Source organism: Macrotis lagotis, chromosome 5 (genome assembly GCF_037893015.1).
Source record: "Macrotis lagotis isolate mMagLag1 chromosome 5, bilby.v1.9.chrom.fasta, whole genome shotgun sequence".
Lineage (NCBI taxonomy): Eukaryota > Metazoa > Chordata > Mammalia > Peramelemorphia > Peramelidae > Macrotis > Macrotis lagotis.
In genome coordinates, this window is record NC_133662.1 from 40,646,674 (window position 1) to 40,656,213 (window position 9,540).

The following is a 9,540-nucleotide window of genomic DNA, read 5'->3' on the forward strand; positions in this document are numbered from 1 at the left end:
ACTGGTTAAGAAATATTATTACCTGATTTTGTTTTTAATTTTTTTTGCAAGGCAATGGGATTAAGTGAATTGCCCAAGACCATACAGCTAGGTAATTATTAAGTGTCTGAGGCTGGATTTGAACCTGATCAGGTCCTCCTGACTCCAGGGCCAGTGCTCTGTCCACTACACCACCTAGCTGACCCCGATATTCTTTTTGACAGATATAATTCAGTGATTCTGACCAATTCTATCCCCAAATCCCCAGAGGGGAAGAGGTAAGATAGCAACATCTGGGTAGAAGAAAAAGAGGAGAAACATTCTTCTTCTAAAGGAATAAGAGAACTGCCACATGGCATCTCTTTGCCCATATGTGGTCCTCAGTACACAAGGACCCATGGGTACATGCTGCAGGGCAAAGGTAGAGCCAGAAACTATGTTGCACCAAACTATCACATTGTCTTTTCTTATCTCGTTGTAGCTAGTGCTCCATTCTTCAGCATTAATTTCCTCAGACATCACTTTACCTTTTAGAAGAAACAAAGGAAACTTCTTGGCAAAGCCTATAAGGCAGCCAGACTACCAAGGGATAAATGACCTTGAAGAATTTATAGGAAAGAGTCCTTGGAGTCTAGAAAACTGGGTTTGAATGCTATCTCATAAAATGACTAGCTGTGTTTCTCAGAAATTTGGATTTTTTTAAATCTGTAAAATGACGATTACAATAGTTTCATTTCCTATTACTCAGGTGCTTTGCTTTGTGAAAATTAAAGTGCATAGAATACACATACATGGGTAGAAACATAAATGTTTATAAAACATAATTTGAAATGCACCAAGACAAGATATCACCTTTCATTTCATGGCAGGTGAAGGAAAAAGCATTGGGTGGGGGGGAAGTGCTGGGTGGCACAGTAAATTAAGTACTGGCCCTGGAGTTCAAATCCACTCTCAGACACTTAAGAATTATCTAGCTGTGTGATCTTGGGCAATTCACTTAACCCCATTTCCTTGGCAAAAAAAAAACCAAAATAAAAGAAAACAAAAATTTTAAATCCCAAATACAAAGAAATTCAGTATATTAGATAATTGATTTTGCTAAGATCAGAATACAATAGAATTATTTAATATTCTATGACTACTGAAGATACACCATTTTATCAGTTTTTATATTTTGAATTAATTCCTTTTCCCAGTCCTTATATTTGTCTAACATAATTGGTAATTGTGAAACACTTTATTGTCTACAAGTTGCTTTAATAATTCACTATTTCTCTTAATATGTCTTATGAGAGTCAGTTTTTTTTTATTCAGAGACTTACTTGTAATTCATAAACAACAGGAAAATTCCTGTGTTGAAATTCCCTTAAGCAGTGTAGTTTGTTTTACCACTTAGTCTTAAAGAGATCTGATAGGTTGATTAGCTTACTATGGTCATGTATATAGTGTCAGAGGCAGGACTTCAACCCAAGTCTTCCTGATGACAAAGCCAGTACTCTATCCATTAGACTATACTACATCTTGAGAGATATTATTAATTCAGTTTTAGAGTAGAAAGGCAGCAGAAAGAGTCAGGTCTTTGTTGCAAGGAGATTATAAGGAATATTGGTTACAAATTGTATTTCTGATATATACTGCTTGTGTGGCCCTCGGCAGGTCACTGAGAATTAGGTGCTATTAATATCCTCATTTTTCTTTTCAATAAAATAGGAATAAATAATACCAACTATCTCAAAGAGCTGCTATAAGAAGTGATATAAAATATTTGTTTTATAAATATTAAAATGGTATATAAAAGCTTTGTCATCATTATTATTGCTATCATTATTGTAAGTATCTAAAGTTACAGTATCACAGGCCTCTCTCTAAGATTATAAATTACAGAACAGGGTATGTCTTTGTATTTATAGGAGAGGTTTTCCAATAGCTTTTAACTTACATAGCTAGCAAACAAAAATATCAAAAAAGAAACTTAGACTGAAAGAGGTCTGCTCCAAAACTAATGCTCTTACCAGTATATGTTGCCTTTTTTAATCAACATTTTCTTCTAGTTGTGTATTTTTATTCTCTAACTGAAAAATCATGGCATTAGAGTTTAAGTTCATTGCAATGGCATTCTGAAGGAACATCAGCAAAAGACAAATTGATTTATCTTTTGAATAAAATTCTCCTGTCAATACTTTAATTATTTTAAGTGCACTGGAATAGGATACATCAACAGACATACCAAAGTCCTCAGGATAGTTTGAAAATGATAGTCCTAAATTGTTTTAATTCCCTGAAGTGGAGATAAGAAGTTTATCAAAGAAAAGGAGAGGAAAGTCATAAGATGTATCCACCAGGGAACACAAGTCACTTTTAGCAGCCTTGAGGTTTGGTCAGCACCTGAATAAATAGCCTTTAAACTAAAGGTTCCACTTTGGGGATCTCCAGATTTTTATCACCACTTGTACATGGGACCTTTAAACCACTTTGTTTATGCTATCTCTCCCATGAATATGGGAACTATGCATTTACCCTTATAGATCAAATAAGCAAAGAAGCAAGCACTATGCTGGCATTAGATAGCCAAGTATTCAAAGTGACAAAAATAGAAACATTCCCTCCTCACAAGAAGCTAACATCTTGGCAAGTAAGACAACAAATATATACATATATATATATATATATGTATATATATATATATATATACATATATATATATATATATAAGCTTATATTGGATAAATATCAAAAGAATAAGTACAGTTAAATAAAATATAAGGAGAGCATTAACAACTAAGGGAAGACTTTATGAAGAAGGTGATTGCTTCCAGTTTATCTTGAAGGAAGAGAGGGAGTCTTTGAAGTTGATGTAGTAGAGGAGGTGAAGACTGCCAGTGTAGAGTCATGGCATTGTTTTGATATAGTGATGGACAATGTAGAATAATCAGATCTCAGTACCAACTCCTCCACTGATCAGCTGTTCTTGTGCACTGACTGAAAATATCCAGTGGATAAGCATCAAATTCCTTTGAACCTACATCAATATTATAAGGATTTTAAAAAGTGATTTAAACGTGGTAGAGATAATAGAAATCATCCAGTCTAGCACAATTTTACTGCTATAGAAGCCACTAACAGTGATTAAGAGAACACTGGGTTTGAAGTCAGTTCAGAAGACTTAAATTCAAATCTTACTTCAGATATTTACTAACTCACTACACTTATTCAAAAGTACTTTCCATTTGTAAAGTAATGCTAAGCAGATCACTTAACTTTTCTCAGTTTCATGTTCCTCATTTATTTGAAAAATAAAACGATTTGAACTCTGGACGTGATGACATAATGTCTTTTACACCTCCAAACTTAGTCTATAATTCTAATACCCTGAGATTCAAGAAAGTTAAGTGACTTATCCAAGGCTAAAAAATGTATTGGAGCTGGGATTTAAACTAGGTCTTCTGAATTCAGAAGACTACACTTTGATCTTCCTAGTTCTATAGAATTTCCTATCTTCTTTATAGGTTTGTTGTAAAGAGAAAGAATTATCTGTAAACTGTAATGAACTAGGGGAGGCTAGGTGGCACAGTGGATAAAGCACTAGCCCTGGAGTCAGGAGTACCTGGGTTCAAATCTGGTCTCAGACACTTAATAATTACCTAGTTGTGTGGCCTTGGGCAAACCACTTAACCCCATTGCCTAGCAAAAAAAACCCCAAAAAAACTGTAATGAACTATAGAAATATGAATTATTTGTTGTTATTTCATCCAATTTCCTTGACTCAGAAGAAGGAATTGACTTCTAGAGATGTGAAAATGACTGAAATAGTATACAGTGAGGTTTTTTTTTTAATTGAAACAACCGACTGCCATTTTGAAATACAGTGGTTAAAAGATCTGGGTTCAAATCTTAGTTTTGTGATTGACTTGTTGTGTGATTTTGGTCAAGTTACTTTACTTCTCTGGGCTTTTTGTGTTCATAGGATTATGGTTACAGAACAGGAAAAGACCATAGGAATAATTGAGTTCAATTCCCTCATTTTAGAAAAATATAAAACTGAGGCACAGAAAAGACAAGTGAAATGGCTGATGTGATAAAGTCAGAATTTGAACCCAACTCTAGCACTTTTCTCATATGAAACTTGTTGTTTCTTCCCCTAGAATATAAACTCCTTCAGGACAAAAATGCATCTGTTTTCCTTTGTCCTGCCTTTCCAGTCTTCTTACAACTTACTCCCCAACATGTCCTCTTTAATCAAGTGGCACTGGTCTCCTGGCATTTCCAAGAACATGACATTCTATTTCTCCAGGCATTTTTTCTGGTTGCTCCCCATTCCTGGAACACTCTCCTCCTCCATTCTGACTAATGACCTCCCTGACTCCTTTTCAGTCCCAACTAAAATCTCAATGGCCTCCAAGGAACCTTCCTGTTTTAAACCTCTGTTTCACTAAAATGAATCCTTTATATTCTGAAACTAATATTCTTTTAAATGTGTAATATAATATTTATTTCTCCTAAGGTCAGAAACATCTAAGGAACAAAGAGAATTCACTTAAAATCTAGTGAGAGAGCTTATTTTTTCTGTCATTGGCAGAGTTTAAGTGGATTTAACCAACTTCTCTACAAGTTGATTGTACTAAAATGTTGTGTTGCTTGTAAAAAACATTACAGCCATCATTCTTTGCTTTGCATTGACATTGTCCTTATTAAAAACTTCAACACATGCCTTTTGAAATCCTTCCCATAGGACTGTGTTTGTTATTTCATAAGTTTTCATTTTCTTTTAATAATTTTTCTAACCATTGTTTTTCTTTTTTGGAATAATTTGCAAGATAGGAGCTGTAGACTTGAAAGGGAACTCTGATGCCAACTAAACCAACAAAGTTAAAGTAAAGTAAATCACTTGTCCAAGATCACATGAGAAGAGACTTAAACTAAGATTCTCTATCACAGAGTCAGTATTCTTTCTATTACATCATACTTTATTGTTTGGCCTTGAAAAAAGGAAAGTGATTTAGCTTCTTTTAACTTAAAAAGGCAAAGGTCTCTCACTGTATCCAGGGTCATCTTCAATTGTCCTGATCCACATCCAGTCCATTGGATGACTCTGGTGGAAAAAGTGAAGTTGGTGAATTAGCACAGCCCTCCCTCACTTCAATCTAATTCACTTCCCCTGTTGTGACATCACCTCCCTGATATCATGGTCCTATGAGAATTGTTGTCCTTCAGGACAAAAACAACAGCAACAACAAAACCTAACCTCTTACAAACTTCTCTATTAATGTCAAATCATTTATATTCTTACGTTACTTCAGGGTCACAAACTAGGCATCATCTTGTATGCATCACTATCTCTAACTCCCACCCCATATCCAAATTGTTTCCAAGGCCTTTTAAGTTAATGTCTTTAACAGGTCTCAGTTTGACTGAAGTTATTAAGTCTAATTAAGAAATGAGACAAAGAATGGCCACTTTTTAAATTATCAAGAAAGATATTAATCTGGGAGGGAAGACCTTCCCCTTCAATTTCTATATTGAAAAAGAAAGAAAAAGAGTTTTAATAAATTCCACTTTGGTCCTTTTCAAAAAATGTCTCAAAATTCACTCCAAGTCCATCATTTTTTCCAAGAGGTGAGTTACATAATACATGCATGAAAACATGCATATACATATATATATATATATATATATAATATGTGTGTGTTTATATATATATGTATGCTTATGTTGTCTTCTTTGAAATGCAAGCTCTTTAAAAATAATACTTTTTTATCTATTCTATTTTTATCACTAGTGCCTTACAATATTGTTCACATGTAAAAGATACTTAATAATTTTTTATTGTAGTTCTTAGATGATTAATGCACTGTTATATGGTGAAAAGAGTACTGGATGTGTAATTAGGTCACAGTTTGAATTCTAATTCTGCCTAATATGACCTTGAGTGTGTTTCACTTAGTCTTTGTGGGCTTCAATATTCTCAACTGTAAAATATTAGTTTTGGACCAGAACTCCTAAAGACCCTATCAGCTCTAAATCTATGGTTAGATGATATTATTTATAACTCTACATCCCTTTATAGTTTATTAGCTAGATCCTTATGTTTGCCCTCCCAAAAATAATTCCTATACATTCTGAGAGTGGTAAGATGACAGTGAATAGGGCTAGTCTCAAGCCAGGATGATCTAGTTTAAAGTATCTCATACATATTTGGCTGTTCAACTCTTAGCTTATCATTTAACTTCTTAGAGACCTAAAAGTTCACAAAGATTATTAAGTGAGTAGAAGTTATTGACCTGCAATGGGAGAAGATTTTTTTGACTTATAATCACCTGATACCAATAGGGCAATTACTCAATGACTACTTATAAAGTACTTATAAGTGCCAGACACTATGCTAGAGATGGGGGGGGGGGGGGGGGAAGTAAGTCTCTGCCTTTAGGAAGTTCACAATCTAACAGGGGAGATAATTAGCAGACATACATACAAACAAGCTATATGCAGGATGATTAGAAAATAATAGAAGGAAGGTATTGGTATTAAGAGGTGTTGGGGAAATCTTCCTGTAGAAGATCAAATTTTAATTAAGATTTAATGCAAGTCAAAAAAATCATTAGTCAGAACAGAGGAGGGAGAACTTTTCAGATAGGGAGGAAAGTCAGAGAAAATGTTCAGTGAAGTTATATGGTATGTCTTGTTTATGGAAAAGCCAAGTGGTCAGTGTCACTGAATTAAAGAATTTATGGCAGAGAATGAATTTTAAACAGACTAGAAAGATAAGAGAGGACTAGATGATGAGGACTTTTGAAAGACAAGCAGGAAATTATTTATTTTATCCAGGATTCAATAGGGAATCACTGGAGTTTATGGAATGGGAGGGGGTGTAGGCCAAAGTGGGAGTCAGAGGATTTAATTAAATCCATGGAAGCTGATGAGATCACCAAGTGAAATAGTATAAGAGAGAGAAGAGAAGAGAGACCAAGACAGCACTGTAAAAATATTAGATCTAGAGGTCGCAATCTGGAAGAAGATCAAGCAAAGGAGACAGAAAGAATAGTCAGGTAAGAGGAGAACCAAGAGAGACTGTTGTCCTGAAAGCAAAGGTCATAGGAATTGGCAACTAAGAGACTATTAGTAATTTTGGAGAGAGCAGTTTCAGTGGAATGGTAAAGTTGGAAGCCAAAAGGTGAGTTAAAAAGAGAGTGACAGGGGCAGCTAGTTGGTGTAGTGGATAAAGCATCGGCCCTGGAGTCAGGAGTACCTGGGTTCAAATCCGGTCTCAGACACTTAATAATTACCTAGCTGTGTGGTCTTGGGCAAGCCACTTAACCCCATTTGCCTTACAAAAAAGAACCTAAAAAAAAAGAGAGAGTGGCAGGAGAGAAAGTGCAAGTGCCTATTATATATATATATATATATATATATATATATATATATATATGTAAATATAATGAGAACTTTTACAGAATGAGGCAAGCATCAACATGTTTGTAGGCAGCAGGAAATGGGTCAGAGAACAGAAAGAGACTGAGAATAAGTGAAAAAAGTGGGGATGCCAGAGGTGGGGTATTTATTGGAGAAGAAAGGATACAATAGGGCATTAGTCTCTTGGGAAAGAATAAGGTCATTTCATCTTATGAAAGTGGTGAAGGAGGAAGAAAGTATTTGAGTGATAGGAGATGGGGAAGAGGGGGAATAGGAGAGTTTCTAGTTCATGACTTCACTTTTTTCTGTAAAGTATAAAACAAGGTTTTTAGCTGAGAAATTGAGAAGAGGCATCTATGAGTGATTTGGGAAGGATGAAAATATTTGAAAGGTTGCCATGGAGAGAGTAATAGTGAGTTCATAAGGAAAAATAGTAAAATTACGTAGCTGTATTGAGGACCAGTTAAGATTGAATTCCATTAATTTATGATTCACCCACTCAGGACAGCTGCTTGATTTTCTCCACCTTCAATCATTAGCAAGTATGTAAGAGTGAAGGTTATGTTTGGTTAGACTAATCAAAAGTTGAAGCTTGAGACTTAATACTTACCTAGCTGTGTGGCCCTGGGCAAGCCACTTAACCCCATTTGCCTTCCAAAAATAAAAACCTAAAAAATAAAAAGTTGAGGCTTGACTGATTAATACTATAATAATGGGAATAGAGATCCAAGAGAGGACAGTGTGGAATTAAATTGCTTCAGAAAGGAGTCAAGAAAGGGGAAAAAAGAGTAACTGGTGCAAGGGAGATGGCCTGGGAGAGAAGTGAGGGGTCAAGGAACTGAAAGTCACAGATCGGATGAAGAATAGAGTTTTGTAAAAGAAGGCAAAGGGAGAGGTGAAAATTCAATAGAATATAGTCAGTATAAGTGGATTTCAGAATTCTTGAATATAAAGATGATACTTTCGTGGGTGGGTGATAGAAAGATCAAGTGAATGACCATCTTTGTGTGTGGCTGAAGTTGTCTAGGGCAGTTGTTCATGGAAGGAGAATAAATTGAGGAATTGAATATTTAGAGTATTTAAGGGACAATTAATGTATACATTCAAGTTCCATACTATAAGGACAGAAATTGAGGAGGAGAGAAAATTGTGAGCCAGGGATCAGACTCATAGAAGAATAAAGGGGAATGAGCTCAGGTTCTACAGACAACTTCTTCGAGGTTTTGGTTGGGTGGTAGACATGAATAGCATAAAGCTCAAAAAAGATAGGTTTGATTAATTACAAAGGATTTTCACAGCTACCACCTCAATTCAACCTTTCAACAACTCTGTGAGATAAGCAGGGCATCTATTCCTTTCTGACAGAAGGAAGAAATAACATTTCATTGAAGTTAATTGACTTATTTGGTATTGCTCCTTAATAAATGGAAAAGTGAAACTTGAATCCATATCTTCTAATTATAAGTCTAGTATTTTGTTATTATTATTTTTGTTTCTTCAACAAATATTTTTATTTAGAAAATTTTCAGATCTACTAATTCAGCCCTAAGCTCTATCCTGATTTTCAGTCTCATTGAACCAACTGCTTTTTAGACATCTTGTCCCATAAATGCTTAAAACTCAGCATGTCCAAAACTGGACTCATTATCATCTACCCCCAATCTCTGTCCCACTCAAACTTTCCTTTAAACATTCCCCAAATCAGCCAAGTTTGAAACCTCAATGTCATTTTCCACTTTTTACTCTCTCACTCCCAAATACCTTCAATCTCCAATTTGTTGCCATGTCTAATCAATCTTTTTTTTGAGGTTTTTAATTTTCTTTATTTACACATTAATAAAATATTCTTGTTTAAGAGTAAACATAATACCCCCTCCACCACAAAAATATAAAACCTCATGGGAAATAAAGTGAAAGAAAGAAAAAAAAGTTTCAGTCTGTGTTTTGATACCATCCACTCTGTCTTGGGTAGATCACATTCTTTATCATAAGTCCATCATAAAAGTTACTTCCATATTTTTCCACAGTTGCTGTTGCTGATTGTAATTCCCTCCATCCATTCCTCCCTACTACCATCTATTATATTTTCTCCCTCCTTTCACTCTGCCCCTTCAAAAATGTTCTGTGGGGCAGCTGAGTGGCACATTGAACAGA